This window comes from Anastrepha ludens, chromosome 5 (assembly GCF_028408465.1).
Source record: "Anastrepha ludens isolate Willacy chromosome 5, idAnaLude1.1, whole genome shotgun sequence".
NCBI classification, from domain to species: Eukaryota; Metazoa; Arthropoda; class Insecta; order Diptera; family Tephritidae; genus Anastrepha; species Anastrepha ludens.
Genome location: NC_071501.1, coordinates 124,798,314 through 124,816,834, shown reverse-complemented (window position 1 = coordinate 124,816,834; position 18,521 = coordinate 124,798,314). Strand labels below are relative to the sequence as shown.

At 39.6% G+C, this 18,521-nt stretch overlaps 1 protein-coding gene across 2 annotated transcripts in view; it reads right to left on the bottom strand.

The window, feature by feature from the left end:
- The window catches only part of LOC128865328 (probable ATP-dependent RNA helicase ddx42), a 147,301-nt gene that overhangs the window by 87,626 nt on the left and 41,154 nt on the right, over positions 1-18,521 (bottom strand). The window contains exon 1 of one of the 2 annotated variants that reach the window (XR_008454787.1): positions 7,648-8,581. The exons of the other annotated variant lie outside the window; for it this stretch is intronic. The gene's annotated coding sequence lies outside the window, so the exon portion shown is untranslated. Of the gene's footprint in view, positions 1-7,647; positions 8,582-18,521 lie in introns of those variants that run through there. 2 annotated transcript variants of the gene reach the window in all.

Here is an 18,521-nt window from a genome sequence, read left to right as displayed (position 1 = left end):
ACCTGGCCACCATTTTAACTCCACTTGGAAGAATATTGCTCGAAGCGATAAATCCGATTTGATTGCCTTCTCTTGCCAAAGCGATTCAAAATAAATGAAGCATAAATATAGCTTTCAGCAAAAAAATATGAAGCATAAATATAGCTTTCAAAAAACAAAATATATATTTATATTCATATTTATCTTTTTTATCAGCTTATTTAAAATTTGGAAGTAAGAGGAACAATTTGCACGCCACAAATAGGCCAAACACCTAACGGAAGTGTACTTATTTTTATTTTTTAAGAAGATTACAAGTATTATTAAAATTTCTTGGGAAGTGCTTTTTATAATACTCGTAGATTGCTTTATTTTCCATGTATGTCATCAGCTATTTATTAGCTATAAATATTTTTTTTTACAAGGGCTTTCGATTTCAATTTTCTTTTTCCGCAGTTCGTTGGCAGCGATTTTAACAGATATTAAAGCGAAAATCTAAAAGTCACTAAAAGGAGCTCGAATTGGGTCGAAAAGCCTATAGAAAAAAATCCCCTTCATTTCTGGGGTTAAGATCGTTGCAAAAGTGTACCAGAAGGATGTCGTGAAGCAGTACTCTCTTCAATGGAAAGCGTTGGATTTTTCAGCAAGATTCCGCTCCAGTCTATCAAGCAAAAACCACCCAGCAGTGGCTAAAAAACAAGAATCCTGGACTCAAAGCCGCAGAAAATTGGACGTCTGGAAGTCCTGATTTTAATCCATTGGACTGCTGGAGAGCATAGCCTGTCGAAAACCTCACAGAAATTTGGAGAGCCTCAAAAAATCTTTGGTTCGATCAGCGACGTCAATAGCCATGGGAACCCTGCATGCCGCAAGAGCTGAATGATCAAACCGTTTGAAGGCTTGTGGTAAATCAAATGGCGACCATTTCGAATGAAAATTAAAGTTTTTTTATATCAATTTTTTTAAATAGAACTAACTTCATTAAAAGAAGTATTATAATTTCGTATCTATGACTTAACTTGCAACAGAACTTATTGCAGGACTTATGGAAATTCACCCCGAACCTGGTGAATCTGTAAATTGAAATTTTGCAAAATTGTAATAGGTTAAAAACTAGTATTCCAAAAATGTTAGTTGCTATAACAGCAAAAAGCATTCTCCATACATTTTTGGGGAGTTTCGCTGAGGTGATACTCAATAGCCGAACTTATATCACCCCAGAGGCAGAGCTCATGTGAGCTAACCAGAATCAATTTGTGAGCTAACCAGAATCAATCAATAACCAATACAATTTGGCGGTAAATTGACTTAATACAACTAAAATTCTGTCTAAAAGTTAGTTTTGAAAATATATTTTATTATTCATAGATTGTTAATCGTCTACTACAAAATCCAGAAATGCATAACGAATTTTCATCTAAAATGCGAGTATGTTTAATAAAATAACTGGTTTTTGCTCGAAAAATATTTATTTATACTGATGGTATCTCTTTTTTGTCCCCCTTAAAGTAATACCTTTAGTTACAATACACTGGGATGCATTTTGCTTCACTTTCATAACCCTCTGTACATAGGTAGTTGCCAATAGAATGATTGTAATATTTACTATATCAAGCATCCCACGCTTTTAACTCTAATTTGAATTATTCTATTTGTATCTTAATTTTTGTTATAATTCTGTTCTGAGGTAGTTGACTATAACTGATCGTTCGATTTGCTATTACTTCATTATAGGTCCCTTTGTCATTAAAATTTATTTTCTACTTTTTAGTTCGATTAGCAATAAAAGCGTGTTTTTAGTTTTTTAAACTATTTTTTATTTTCTACTTTTTAGTTCGATTAGCAATAAAAGCGTGTTTTTTAGTTTTTTTTAACTATTTTTTATTTTTAGTATATGTAGGTGTTTACGAGTAATATACTATTACACAACCGCACACTAAATACTAACCTCAATGGTGGTGTGGAAACTAAAAATTCTCAATTTTTGTTTAAAAAAATTCCCAATTCATGTTTCTACCGGTATGGCAATATTGGCAAATGTTATAAAAAATGCACATTTTTCAGCGCTCTCACGAGAAAAAGAGTTTCCCATCTAGTCATCTATGTTGTGTGCTCCGAGTCGATCAGATTTTTAGAAGCCAGTGAAAATTAAGCTCAAAGATTCCGTTACAGTCATTCATACATACAACCCGAGCTAATAAAAGTGTGTTAAAAAAATAAAATATTAATCCTGGCAATCCTAATAAGGATAATGGAAAATGTATCTCACATGTCTCACACTACACTCGTTCTTCGTGACTATTTCGCCAAAAATTCCACGCATATCGTTCCGCAACCACCGTATTCGCCTGATTTGGCTCCGTGTGACTTCTGACTATTCCCAAAACTCAAGAGACCACTACCGGAAATGGACGATTTGGCATGTTTCGGGGATTGGAAAAATCGTTGGCATAAGTGTATTTCATCGAGAGGTCATTATTTTGAAGGGGATGAAATTGATTTACAAGAATAAATAAAGATTTTTCATTTTACAGCCAAATTCACCTTACTTTTTGCCCACAGGTAAAAAAAGAAAATATTAATCCTGGCAATCCCAATAAGGATAATGGAAAACTTTTATCAAATTATTGCATTGTCATCGGTCCTTGATAGGTGTGCAAAATTTCAAGTCGATCAGATGTTTAGAAGCCAGTGAGAATTAAGCTCAAAGATTCCGTTACATACATACATACATACATACATACAACCCGACCTAATAAAAGTGTGTTAAAAAGAATTCTGATTTTTTGATAAAAAAATTTTGACTTTTGATTACAAAAAAAATAGGTGTTTTAATAAAAAAAAAATACCTGTCTAACGGTTAGACGCGATAGAAGGGAAACCTTCCGTAAAACAAACTGAGAGAGAATGAGACGAAAGCAGCATTAGGAGCGGGATAATTATAGGTTCATTATAATATTGCTATAAAGTTCATATTTTATTTTCTTCATTTTATTATTATTCATCCTCAATGTTTTCAATTTCAACAAATGATACGAGTGGCTTATGATATCTAAAATATGATACAAATGCTTTGGTTTCGATGTTGTCAACATATCTTTGAAATACCGCGTCAATTGTTGTTTTTGATCGTGTTGTCGATTCAGTGCGATTGGTACACATTTTTAAATAGAATGTTGTATTGAGAAAGTCAATTAAAGGAACCTTTGTGTCCAATGCAAAATTTACGTTAAAATCGCCACTTAAAATCATTGGAACTTTATCGTAATCTTTTCTAAGTATCCGCGATACTTCTGGTGTATACTTTATTAAATTTTCGTGAATGAATTCCGTGATGCTATTTATTGATTTTTTTTTCTGTCGATATTCATGACACTTTTCTGCATTGTTTTTCGGCATAAATGCGGTAAATATTTAAAAATGAAAACATTTACGAATATAAAAATACGGACGCAATACAGCACACGCGGTTGCTATTATGAGCGTCGTAACGCGTATATTATATTACACAGACGTACTAACATACACACAAACATTCGTAGGACGCTTAGTCTAAGCAAGTATTAGGTAGTGTAGTATAGGTATACATAATGCCTTCTCGCTCACCGTGGCTCCATAATACGCAGGCGCGCACACATACGTACTAGCATATGTACAAACATTACCCCAGCGGGTTAAGGGGTAGAATTTTCCCGCGGTTATGGATGCCTGTCGTAAGGGCGACTAAAATCCACCCCCCAGTCTGTTAGTTATGAGCATTAACTCAACTACAATAGACTGGGGGAAACAGGTATGGTAAACGGCGGGGGGGACCCCCTTAAGATCGAGACCAGTAAGATCTTAATTATGGCAAACTGGAATGGAAAGGAATTTAGTTCGACATGGGCTGGTTACTGTGTTATTCTAGGACTTCGGTAGGCAAGGGTGGTACTTTGCCGGAATGGCTCCTGGGTTAATGTCACAGTAGCCCCCGTCCCGTTAAAACCTTGACAGGCCTCAGGTAACGCTCTCTAAGCGTCACCATTCACTTGGTCGTGTAGGTTCAGTTGAATTTTTTCCTGGTTAGTGCTGACCCGGCTCTGAACACATGTACCCATAAAGACATGTGTCAACCCTCGCATGGCCTCCCAACATAGTATATACAACCATGGGGTTATATGGCAACTACACTACGATTAGAGATAACGGACCTGAGTGGGGACCCTTTTAAAATGGAGACACAACTACACACTAAAACAACAACATTACTAAGTGGCAATGAACCAGACAAAAAAAGCGGGAGCAATAACGGCAGTAGAGATAATGAGGTCCGATTGGCGGAAGCCAATGCATTCCGGAGGACATCAAAAACTCTCAGATCTCCCGTTCTTGCTGCTGCATCGCACGAAAATGAGACTGAGGCGATGAAAGATAATATCGCGAACAGCGTGGATAGTAAGCGAACGGCATTCTGCGGGCTAGGCGAGAAAATACGTAGCCTAGTTGAAATGCTGGAGGAGGGCAAAAGGCGTTCTATACATCAGCCTATGAGAGATGCCATAGAGAGTATCAAGGCACTATACGAGCTGGCAGCCATTGAGCAGGGAGACCAAAAAGCCAAAAAGGTAATTAGGAAAAGCAGCGGTTCACAAACATCCCCATGGCTAAGGCACAACCCAGACCCCAAGAGGAAACTGGATGGTGCGGTTTCGACTCCAAAACCTAAGCGGACTAACTTGGACAAGAAAGGAACAGGTGTACAGCAGGTTACTGGAACACCATCTACCTCCACCACACGGAGGGATACAAAAAAAGCGGATGCAACTCAGTGGAGAACGGTGGCTAAGAAAACCAAGCCAAGGGATGCAAGACCAAGGAGAGACCTGACGCGATAGTGATAGAAGCGAAGGGCGAAACTTCCTACGCGGAAATACTGAAGTCAGTAAATCCGACCCCAAACTCGGAGAACTTGGCAAAATGGTCTCAAAAATAAGGCGAACACAAAAGGGTGAAATACTCATCCAGCTATCAAATGCGGGTGAACAAACCAAGGAGTTCACCTCAATAATAGGCAATACACTAGGAGAACGAGGGGCGGTACGGAGCCTAACACAAAAAAAGGTTCTCGAGTGTAAAGACATCGACGAGATCACTACCAAAGAAGACATCATAAGCGCAATATGCGATCAATTCGACATTGGGGCATCTACCGTAGAGGTAGTAAATATACGAAAGGCGTTCAATGGCACACAGACCGCAGTCCTAAGCTTGACAGAAACAGAGGCGAATAAAATTCTCGCTGCTGGACGAGTCAAAGTGGGCTGGCTAAACTGTCGGATCCGTGAACGCCTAATACTAACTACATGCTTTAAATGCTTGGAGTTTGGACACATTCGGCGAGACTGCAAAAACAAAGCAGTTCGTTCGAAACAGTGTAGAAAGTGCGGCGAGGAACGCCACATCGCAAAAGAATGCAGCAAGGACCCAGAATGCATGCTCTGCAAAGCCAGGGGGGGGTCCAATTTTAAGCATATAGCGGGCAGCGGATTTAATTTTGATGTAATTATCTTCTATATGAACTAAAAAAAACATCCAAAAACTTTTTTTAAGCGACTTTTTTACCCAGTTGAAGAGTTTTTTTTTTCCTTGAAAAACCACTTTTTTTCTACCTTCCCCAAAAATTCGAATTTTACGTGTTTCTCCCAATTTTCTTAGTTCACATCGAAGATAATTACATCAAAATTAATAATCTTTTTTTTTTTTTGTTTTCAGATGAAAATTGCAAGTTGTATCTTGTACAAAAGTTGGATACAGGCGCTCTGGGAATCTATTGATAACTCGGCTTACAATATATTGTTGGAGATTGTACAAATTTTTTTTTTTCAGTTCAAATATATATTAAACTATCCCCAAAACTTCATTTGGCTAATTGTTTTTTTTTCTCATCCTACAACGCTTCGCGAAAACTACTGAATTTAGGACATCTAATTGGCCCGCCGGCCTTAAGGCGGCTATTCGCTTGAAATATTTGTTGCGGTACTACAAAAATGCTTAGACGAAGGTGTTTTTCCTACACAGTGGAAATTGCAACGCCTTGTGTTGATACCAAAAGGAAAAGGAGCAGCCGATGATCCGTCCTCGTACCGGCCGATTTGCCTACTGGACACCACTGGCAAAATACGCGAGCGTATTATTTGCAATAGACTATTGCCTATACTAGAGGGGAAGGGGGCATTGAGTACAATGCAGTTTGGCTTCCGGAAAAACCGTTCGACGATTGATGCAGTTACTACGGTTGTCAAAACGGCTATTAAGGCAATAGAAGGAAAGCGGTGGCGTTGGGGCACCAAGGAATACTGTGCTGTAACCACATTGGATGTCAATAACGCCTTTAATTCGGCAAGCAGGTCGCACATCTTGAATAGCCTGTATGAAATTGGCATTCCGGCGTATCTTCTCAGGATATTAAGGAGTTACTTCTCTGATAGAGAACTGATGTATGAGAGCAGTGCTGGAACAAAAAGGTACAAAGTTACTGCTGGCGCACCACAGGGATCGTTCCTAGGTCCTGTACTCTGGAATATCATGTACGACAAAGTCCTTCGCTTACCGGTATCCAGAGAGGTAAGAATAATAGGCTTTGCGGATGATATAGCGATAGTGACAGTGGCTAAGCACATACAGGAAGTGGAGTAGATTACAAATGGAGCGATAAAACAAGTGAACGATTGGCTCGAACAGGCGGGACTCAAACTGGCAGAGCAAAAAACGGAGACGGTTCTGATAACAAGTCGGAAAAAAGTCGAAATACCTAGGAGTTATGATAAATTGTAGGTTACATTTTAAGGCCCATATTGACTACGCGGTAGAGAAAACCGCTAACATACAAGCGGCACTCTCAAGGATCCTACCTAACATAGGTGGTCCTAAGCCAACTAGAAGGAATTTGCTTGCAAATGTGGCCATTTTTTTTCGATGGCAGAAAATTGCCAAGCGCAGCAAAACACATCTAACCATTATATCTATCAAAGATGAACTGAGTATGTCTACCATATATTTGTTGTTGTAAACATATGTTCAGAACAGTTGTATAAATACAACAAAACAAATCGAAAATGTGCGTTCCCTCGAAATTACTTTTTGAGCGCACCTCGTATGTATGTATTAAATTTTACTTGAGAAAAAACTTGCACCTGAAACACCCTTCACTTTAGTGTTATTTAGATGTTAAATGGTTCAGTTCATTTGAATTTGCTACTGAATGAAATAAATAAAATAAATTTATTTTAAATTCAACTATTTTCACATTCAATCTGTCAGTTTCAGCCTTGTAAAATTTAATTTCGATTCTAAAACCTGAATTTGCTACATCTGTTTCCAGTAAATATGAATGTAGGAAGGCATCTAACTTCAACATGAATATCTAATGTCAATAAATTTGCCTTCCTTCAATCAAAAAGAAATCAGTTAATGGAAACTTCATGTAGCCGGAAGCGCAGAACTTGTTAAAGGCATTTTTCATATTTTTCTGCTATTGACAAGCGCATGCACGTACATTTGCTTCAATCAACAAACAATTCCAAACTCCAATGTCTTGTTCTACAAAAATTATCAAAGCACCAGGCCGAATAAAATGTATCATAAATTCTTACACACAGATGGCTGTAAATTTTCTAATGTGGTTCATACCTGTTGGAGGCGCTGTTTCAAAAGCATGCAGTTGATTGGTTTTATTCTTCTTTTTTGTGTTCTTGTAATAATTTTCAGCTCAATAAACAGAATTCACGCAACTTGTTTATCTACATACATTTGTAAACACTAATAAAGTCGTATTTATGTAGGTATGTATTGTATGTTTTCCTCTTTAAGAATTTACGCATTCATACGCCATGGAGCACTCGTTCACAAACACACGGCAAAGCCTAAGAAGTCGGCAGCGGTAGTAGCGGTAGTAGCGCCGAAATAAATTTTCGAATATTGCGTGCGTGTATGTGGGTGTGCATACAGTTATTTATTTACACTTATTGACACTCACGCTGGCGAAGGCTTGTGAAAACGCATTGATAAGATTAGATAAATAAACAACAACAGCAATTATGCAGATTTCAGCACACAAAACTTTTTATCCAAATTCGTTTTAAAATATGTTTCAATCCAAAACCACTTTTTGCCAGCTAATTTTTAAATCTACCCACTGAAGCCTACAAATGTACTAACACAACACAATTCAATTCAATATTCCTCGTTTATTTTTGGCTAACACTAAATCCAGTTTAAAAACGACGCTCCCCTAACAACTGTTTGCCGCTTTGCCATGAATCAAATATCAAGTTTTAATTTGCCTTTATCACTTGCCCAGCTTTGCTGTTTTCGTTTGCACGAACACCAAGTTTGTCATGAGAAGCCGTTAAACATTAAAACGCGTCGCGTAATCCGCCAAATATTGAGTGAGTCCGCTCACCTACGAAATTGCAAATACCGACAAATCGAATGGACGACTTTTAAGTAACTGACGCGTCGCGTCGGTGTGCAGCTGCTTTTGTTGGCTGATAATGAATAATAATCGCGTTGATGTTACTACCATTGCTACCACTACGTGGTCGTCGTCACCGCGACACGCACACACACGAAACGAACGCCAAATGACCAGATTCGTTGCGAGGCTTTGCATTTTATACACGTGCCGCAGCAGTCGGCATTTTCATAGCACTAACGGTGGTGTATAAGAGTTGCGACGCTGGCGTCATGTTACCTCCCATTTGGCGCTCACAACATGTTGCCTCTCAGTCGCGCACATGTTCGAAGCAATGCTGGCTGCAATGGATTCTAGTTGTATTTTGTTCGATTGGTGGGGTTTTTGAACCTTCACCCAGTGCGAGCGCAAATGTTTGCCAACTACACTGATGCTGATGGTGGTTAGTGTTGGTGCTGCTTGAAGTGGCGGGTGTATAAGTAGTTGTTCGTTGATTGGTGACGAGTCAGGTGGATGAGAAGTGGATGTTGAGAGTTGAGAGACGACTGCTGGCTAAGAATGATATGAGGTATGAGCACTCACGCACACTTTTTGCTTTCACATGTGAAGAAGGTAATTTGTAGTATTCAACTCTGATGAAGTTGTGAAGTGCTTGCAAATACAATTGACAATTTTAGGGGTAAAGTGTTACAAGTTCTTTGTATATTGAGAAAAATTATAAGTGATTTGAAAATAATTTATTCGTCAGAAAGGTTTTATTGAACTAAAAAGTTCAAATCTTCAATCAATTGACCCTTAGAGACTAATAAAATCTGCATATACATAGGTATATACATATGTTTAGATGTGGAGATGGGTTGAAATATTTTTTTTTTAAGAATAAATGTTTTATAGGCCTTTTTTGGTTGGATCTAATCTACAGGCGGCCGCCGTAGCCGAATGGGTTGGTGCGTGATTACCATTCGAAATTCACAGAGAGAACGTTGGTTCGAATCTCGGTGAACCACATAAATTAAGAAAAACATTTTTCTGATAGCGGTCGCCCCTCGGCAGGCAATGGCAAACCTCCGAGTGTATTTCTGCCATGAAAAAGCTCCTCATAAAGATATCTGCCGTTCTGAGTCGGCTTGAATCTGTAGGTCACTCCATTTTGTGGAACAACATCAAGACGAACACCACAAATAGGAGGAGGAGCTCGGCCAAACACCCAGAAAGGGTGTACGCGCCAATTATATAGGGGTTTTCAGTAAGAGCGCTTCAACTTTTGAACTTTTTTGAATAAAACACAAACTGTTTGACTTTTTTAACTAATTTTTTTTTTATTATCGAGTTTGAACATATACATTTAAGTATGAAATTCGATTTCTTTTGCATGACCACCGCGTGCACGTTTTACGAAGTCCAATCGTTGAACCCAATTTTCGACCACTCATTTGCATAAATCGTCGCCGGCTTGTTACTGTAGACCAATGACTTCACATAACCCCAAAACGGGACGGCTTGTTAAATGGACCGTAAAATGGCCGTAATGCTCTTAAAGTAGCAGCAACAGAACGATTATTTTCATAAAAAATTTGCACGATTTGCAGTCGTTGCTCAAGTGTGTAGCGTTCCATGATGAAATGTATACTAATGAAGTTTACAAATGACAAGCGAAAAATAAAAAATATTGCGACGTTCGCCCTCCCTATCGGAAAAAAGTTATATATAATCTACAGTTGTAACGTTTTACAACTTTGGCAATGTTTTTTTTTCTAAAAATTATTTACAAATTAATATATATATATATATATCTTCAAAATTATTTATAAGAATTAAGTTCATTGTTTGGAAGTCTTTAATACGGAAAAAATTGCTCAACATCGTATGCAAAAAAAAAAATATATATTGTAATAGGACTATCAATAAGTTCGTGCGGTTTTTTTTCGAAATTTGAAACTTTATTGACGTAAAATGGTTACAAATTTAATATTCAAAATATTGTCCATCGCTTACTACTACTTTTTCCCATCTTTCTGGCAATTCACGGATTCCCTTTGTGAAAAATTCGGTCGGTTTTGCCGCAATCCACGAATCGATCCATTTTTTGACTTCATCGTAATTACGGAAGTGCTGGTCAGCCAGGCCATGTTGCATCGATCGGAAGAGATAGTAATCGGATGGCGCAAGGTCTGGACTATACGGCGGGTGGGGTAGGACATCCCATTTGAGCGTTTCTAAGTATGTTTTGACCACTTGTGCAACATGTGGCCGAGCATTGTCATGTTGCAAAATAACTTTGTCGTGTCTATCGGCGTATTGCGGCCGTTTTTCTCGCAGTGCTCGGTTCAAACGCATCAATTGTCGTCGGTAGACATCCCCCGTAATCGTTTCATTCGGTTTCAGTAGCTCATAATACACAACACCCAGCTGGTCCCACCAGATACACAGCATAACCTTCAGGCCATGAATATTCTGCGCCGACGTCGATGTTGAAGCATGGCCAGGGTATCCATACGTTGCCCGACGTTTTGGATTGTCGTAATGGACCCACTTTTCATCGCCAGTCACAATTCGATGCAAAAAACCCTTTCTTTTGTGCCGTTGAAGCAGTTGTTCGCATGCCATAAAACGGCGTTCAACGTCTCTTGGCTTCAATTCATACGGCACCCAATGGCCTACCTTTCGGATCATTCCCATGGCTTTTAAACGTTTGGAAATGGTTGATTGATCAACTCCCAAAGTTTTTGCAACCTCTTCTTGCGTTTGAGCCGGATCTTGATCGAGCAATTCCTCCAATTCGGTATCCATGAACTTTGGCGGCGCACCCTCGCGTTCTTCGTCTTCCAAGCCAAAATCACCACTTTTAAAGCGTGCAAACCACTTCTGGCACGTTCGCTCAGATAGAGCATGCTCACCATAAACTTCCACCAAGATACGATGACTTTCGGCTGCTTTTTTCTTCATATTAAAATAATGAAGAAGAATTCCCCGCAAAAACACATTATTTGGCACGAAATTCGACATTTTCAAGTGTGGTAAAAATATTGTTGTTTACGCTTCAAATAAAAAACTTATACTGACGTTTGTGCCTTACGACAGTAGCTCTCCAATGAATGTTTGGAAATGTGGATCGATGGAATAATAATCAAGTTACGCCATCTGTTGTAAAACCGCACGAACTTATTCATAGTCCTATTATATATTAAAAAATCAACGCGAACTTTGAGCGAATTCCAACGCACAATTTATTATGCTAAAACTGAATGGGATATAAAACTACGGCGGTCGCCGTAGCCGAATGGGCTGGTGAGTAACTACCATTCGGAAGACGTAGGTTTGAAACTCAGCGAAACACCAAAATGAATAACAAGTCTTTCTAATAGTGGCCGCTCCTCGGCAGGCAATGGCAAACCTCCGAGTGTACTTCTGCCATCAAAAAGCTCCTCATAAAAAATCATTTGCCATTCGAAGTCGGCTTAACTTAGATCCTTCCATTTACACAAGAACATCAAGATGCACACCACAAATAGGAGAACGAGGTCGGCGAAACACCAAATAATGGAACTGTACGTACTGTTACTTGGAAGGCGTGGGGTTTGAAACCCAGCATATAAACAAAGAAATCTGCAAAGGAAATGAAAGCAACACTTCGGATGAAAACTCTCTACTCTGAGGGCGACCATGGCAAAGGATTGTGACTTGAGGGTATGCGCCTCGAATGTCCCGTTACTTAATGGGAAAGGTGCCTCTGCCCGGCTCGTTGATGTCCTCGGCCACGACGAAGTACCTTCTGTCATCAGTCAAACAATTGGGGCACTGCCGTATTGATATCCACGTCACAGCAATTTTGAAATAGGAGTGGGATTCGTTTGTCTAGGAACCAGCATTAACACCGATAATAATGTTCGCCTTGAAATCCAACGAAGAATCTCTCTTGCCAATAAGTGCCACTTTGGACTAGGTAAAGTCCTCTCTCTAATCTCAAATCTAACATCTCTTAAGTTTCTGATCATGGCCATCCTATTGTATGGCATAGAAGCTTGAACGATACGTTCGATATTCGATGAGATATCCCTTGGAGTGTACCAGAGGAAGATTTTGTGGAACGTTTTTTTGAATTTTGGAACAACGAGCTGTATGAGCTTTAGGGCGACTTAGACATAATGAAGCAAATAAAGATCTTGCGGCTCCGCTCAAGCTCTAAAAGTATTCGATACACTATAAGCTGGTGGTGGCAAAGGAAGAGGGTGACCTGATTTTCGTTGGAAAGAGCAGACAGAAAAGAACTTGGCTTCACTTGGTGTGTCCAATTGGCGCCGGTTAGCACGAGAAACAACTGGAGCGCTTTGTTAAATTCTGCCACAACCGCTTAAGCGATTATCGTGCCAATCAAGAAGAATAATGAGAAGTCCATCTAATATAACCTAACTTTTTAAAATGTTGCATAAGATAGAATGTATAAAAAAAAAATAAATAAATAATTGGCGCGTACACTTCTGTTAGGTGTTTGGCCGAGCTCCTCCTCCTATTTGTGGTGTGCGTCTTGATGTTGTTCCACAAATGGAGGGACCTACAGTTTCAAGCCGACTCCGAACGGCAGATATTTTTATGAGGAGCTTTTTCATGGCAGAAATACACTCGGAGGTTTGCCATTGCCTGCCGAGGGGCGACCCCTATTAGAAAAATGTTTTTATAAATTTTGCTTTCACCGAGATTCGAACCAACGACCTCTCTGTGAATTCCGAATGGTAATCACGCACCAACCCATTCGGCTACGGCGGCCGCCAAGATAGAATGTATAGTATTAGGATATAGACACCTATGCATGGCCTTTTACAGTATGACCCCGTTTTTTTTGTCGGACAAATGCAAGTACAGCACTCAGACAACATTAAGTCCATTGTACTGCACTCGGGGACCCTTTTTAGTTTTTTTTTAATCTACCCGGCCTCCAAGGAGCCAAGGTTGCCGCTTCTTACCCCATCAGTGCCTAAGAGCTCAAGCCTGATTCGAGCGAAGTCCGGGCAGACGCACAGAAAGTGGTACGCCGTGTCATCCTCCTCTTCACATACTGGGCAGAGTGCACTGTCTGAGATGCATATCTTTCCATGTGCTTTACCCATAGAAAGTGGCCCGTCATCAGTCCAACCAGCTGCCTACAGTCCCTTCTGCTTAATGGTAGGTAGCATCAGTTTTGTTCATCTGCCGTCTCTCTCAGCCTACTAACCGTGTGACCACTTAAGCTTGACTGGATTCGAGTCCAGCGGTAGACAAACTTAGAATAAATTAAAGCCGAAGGTGTTCTGTTTCTTAATTTTCGGCAAAGGTAGCCACATTCTAAACCGTTAATACGAAGTTATAAGTTGGTTTAAGCATGACCACATAGATACGTGTGTATGTATAGGTACATACGCACCCGTCTAGCTGTCATTGCCTGCTCCTTAGCCTCTCAGCATGACAGATTAACATAAACCAGCCTCAAATAATTAGATTGATTGACATTTTAATTAGTAATTGGAACTGGAACTCAATACTGCATCTGTTGGCACCTGGAAAGCCATTGGCATAATAGGAATATATAGGAGTATGTTAATGTCAACATACACAAACTCAAATTAAAATATATGCACGCACGTGTGCGTGGCCTTGAGTGTAAGTATACCAGTAAGAGCAGTATGAGTAAGTGGTAGAAGAGTCGGACGTTCTCGGAGGACTGCTGCGGTGTTAAGCAATAAATTCAGAATCGTTACTAGCTCGCATTCATCTCTTCTTATCTAATCAGCTGGTGAGTTTTACAGAAGGACATAGTATGAAACTTCATTTACTTACAGTCCGCTACATTCTTTTCTAATATTCGTAATTCGAAACTGGGGATGTTCCAGGGATCTTCTGAGTTTGACATATTCTCAACTCTCAAATTTTATGGGTATCCTTACAGGACACTGGCCGTGTGGTAAGCATGCCGTGAGCCTCAGCATTATTTCGAATCCTTTTAGCGTCAGTTGTGTGGAGGACGAAGAGAATGATCTCAGCACCTGCCCCTTAGCTGTCCTACTTTCGCGGGGGTAAAATATAAATATATTGACTCTCACTTCTTTCCTAGGCTTGCTGATATAGCAGTCCTTGATATTAAAAACCTGATGAACTTAATCAGCAGTAGGAAGCGGCTAACATCACGATAACTCAGTCACCGTTCGGTCATCATCAATAGATACACATCGCCTCTCCCGCTTCCTTTCTTCATAGCCTTCTTATCTCCTTTACAACGGAGTCTTTAAGGGAGAACTTTTAATTTTCGTCCAAGTGTGACCTCTCTATGGACAACCATTTCAACCTGATCTAACTCGAAACTGGAAGTGACATTTTTTCTACCCACCTCATTCTAATAGAACTGTTCCAATGGTAGTCGAGGAAGCCCAGTTGCGTGATATTTAGATGGTTGCGAGTTAATTTCTTTGGAGAGATTACCAATTTTTTATTATAATTTTGTAGAAATTTATATTTTATTGAAATTCAAATGTAACAGGGAAACTCGCACGAGGCTATAGAATGCTATTATTACCGAATGGTCCCATATCCGTAGTTCAAGAGGGGAGATTTCGTATCCTACCTGTTCGGCTTTCAGACTGCTACACTCTGTAGGCAGATGTCCACATATATATATCCAGCCGGGTTATATTTAGCATAGATTCATATAGCTACGAACTAATTGTTTATTGTGTGGTAAGTGGCGCTGAAGCACTAAAAGAGGTCACAATAACAACTTCAGTTTCACCTTAAGCAAGATGCACTTATCAGTCAATACGAAGGACATTTGTTAAGTGAACGTTTACGCACACAACAAGTAATGAGAAGGGATTTGGCTTTTGCGAGGCGGGAAGCCATTCAAGCTACTTTTGCCATTTCAGTTATTTATGCGCAAGGTTACGTGGCTGAATCCTAAGGAATTTGGGTTGTTTGAAATAGCAGATAGGACTGCTTTAATTACACACCCCCATTTAAGTACAATAGGGTGCGTCAGGTGTTCTTAAAAAATATAACCGACTTTGATTCGATGGCGGCAGTATTCTACTGGCAATTCTGTACAAAAAAGTACAGGGAGGCAAAGGATGGTGGACTACCAGGTTTGGTCAATCTGCTGTAGTGAGAAAGAAACTTGTGCGAGTAACTTTGGATATCATGTCACCGGGTACTTGGCAGCCGAGTTCTGTCTGCATATTCACACATTCGTCCAATCAGTAGGCAACGAAGTAATAAGAATGTATACTGTGTTGAAGACTGAATTTAAATCCTTTGACCACATCGTTGAAGTGCTGCTGAGTTTTAATTGGCTGCGCCGCCAAAGCCTGTTTAGGATTTTTGGATATACCTACAGCAGTGCCACTTTCGTTTGCAGTACGACTTTTGAAGTGAAAACTTCTTTAGAATCGTTGGGAGTGATTTGAGACTCGATGAAACGAAAAAGGGACATCAGAAATCGTTTTAGAGGTATGGTTCCTTCGGCAAAATTTCTTATTCTGATCCCTAGAATATGATTTTCACAGAGCAATGGGCGATTTTTTTGCCTTCCCACAAATCGACCCGGCCTAATGTACAGTAACCTTGAACAGGCAGCTGCGGTTGTCGAGCATTTAGAAACATATATTTACATACATATATGGGTGCAAACATATTTACGGAGCCGCGGGCACTCGACTTGACAAAAATTGAATATTGGCAAATAATTCTACGCGAAATATTCCAATATTGACTATTTTCGAATTGTCGAGAAAATTAGCATATGGGCGGCTCGTTTTATGAATGAAAGTACTTGCTCTTAGAACTATGAGCTCGAATTTATAAATCAATTTTTTGATGATGAGTTTTTGTTGCACAGTACAATAGTTGAAACTGTTCGGCGCCACCGCGACTGTTCAGCGCTATGGCAACTAGGATGATGGCCGCTGCGCCTGCGCCTATTAAAGCATTTTGTTCTTGTAGTCGCTAGGCATAGAATTTTAGCTTTGGACGACATACGCATTTACAGGAATAAAGTGAGTGGCCTGTGTGTGCGGTTGTATGTAGATGCATATGTGTATATTAATAAGCATTGTTTTGCTGGAAGTTCAGAACACAAATATGTACATATGTACGTACATAGGCTAGGCCATAGTATAGCATACATACATATGTATAAAAAATTCAAACCAAGCGTCCTACGAATGTTTGCGTGTATGTTAGTACGTCTGTGTATTATACGCGTTACGACGCTCATAATAGCAACCGCGTGTGCTGTATTGCGTCTATATTTTTATATTCGTAAATATTTTCATTTTTAAATATTTACCGCAATTATGCCGAAAAATAATGCAGAAAAGTGTCGTGAATTTCGACAGAAAAAAAAAATACTAGTCTAACGGTTAGACGCAATAGAAGTGAAACTTTCCGTAAAACAAACTGAGAGACTCGTATCATTTGTTGAAATTGAAAACATTGAGGATGAATAATACGTCCCCTTAGTATAACAATAGCCTATGTGCTCATAGGCTATTATTTTTTTATTGGATTTTTGGATTCTCCATCGTCGATTTTATATGTGGTCAAAATTTTGTCAAATTCTAGTTCCACAAAGTGGGTCAAAACGTCAGTCAAAAAATAATAAATATTTACAGACATAACGAGATTTAAGTGAGAGCTACTTTCGACAAAAAGTTTGAAATTCATTTTCTCAAAACATCAAAAAATTTATAGGCTATTTTAATACTAAGGGGACGAATAATAAAATGAAGAAAATAAAATATGAACTTTATAGCAATATTATAATGAACCAATAATTATCCCGCTCCTAATGCTGCTTTCGTCTCATTCTCTCTCAGTTTGTTTTACGGAAGGTTTCCCTTCTATCGCGTCTAACCGTTAGACAGGTATTTTTTTTTCTCTGATTCCGCTCTTTGCTTGTTTTAACTATGGGAGTTAGGGTAATTATTCGTTTGTATCACTCGCGCCTAAAAATTAGTTTCAAGAGCCACCTGATAATTGAATATTTTATCCGGCATATAAATTGTTTTGTGAGATCAGTTTCAGGGACTTATTTTTATTTCTTTTTGACCCGCCGCTGCCCATTAGTTCGGGAGTTGGTATCGCCGAGAGTTCGGGGTTTGGTACTATTTGTACAAATTCTAAAAGCTGTGTGGAAGAAGTTATTCATGGAGGTTAGGTTAGGTTAGAATAAATGGCTGCCTTCGCGGGTGCCCAGTATGACAAAGAATCAAAATTCCTCCATTGTGATACCATACAGTGGAAAAGAACCAAACGGGGGTGAGAAAAGGAAGAAGGGACTTTGGATTTGAGGATGCCGACCAATAGTGGTTAATTACATTTGTATTAACCGATTCAGACTACTGATGAATTTCACCGGGTGCGTGATATTTAAACTAACAATATTCGCAGAGTATCAAAAAGGTTTCAGACACCTGAGCCCGACGAGAGCAGGGCAACTGACAAGAAGGTGCTGAGATGATTCCACCTCATCCTCCAGACAGCTTATGCAGAAAGGCCTTGAAGCGATCCTAAGTCTCACCGCATGGATACCTAACGGATAATGCTCCGGTAAAGATACCAAACAAATGCGAGAGCTGTGACTTTGTTAGCCTTATAAGTTTACCCGAGCACCACCAATCTACTCGTGGCCAGAAGGATCTCGCGACTTTGCGCGTCTGCGCACTAACTGACCGCGAGGTCCATCTTTTCAGGAGTAGATCACGGGTCCATAAGGTAACGCCGTCTCCAGGGTTCCCTGTCTACCTCATCAGCCCAGCAGATTTCTTCTATGCCACTGTGACCGGGGACCTAAATGAGCCTAATATCCAAGTATTCGGATGCAGTCGAGAGAGAATTCAGGCATTCCGCGACTAATTTCGCAGGAGTCCTAATTGCAACCTGGCTGTCGGAGAAGTTATTTACGTCCTCTAAGTATTTGCAGAAGTAAACAACCAATTCACTACTTCCTTAATTGCAGCTATCTTTGCTTGGAAAGCACTACAGTGGTGCGGAAGCCATGGAAACATTTATGATTTTATTAAATTCCATTCTGGTGAGACCACGTGCAGCCATCGATAATGAAGATTTT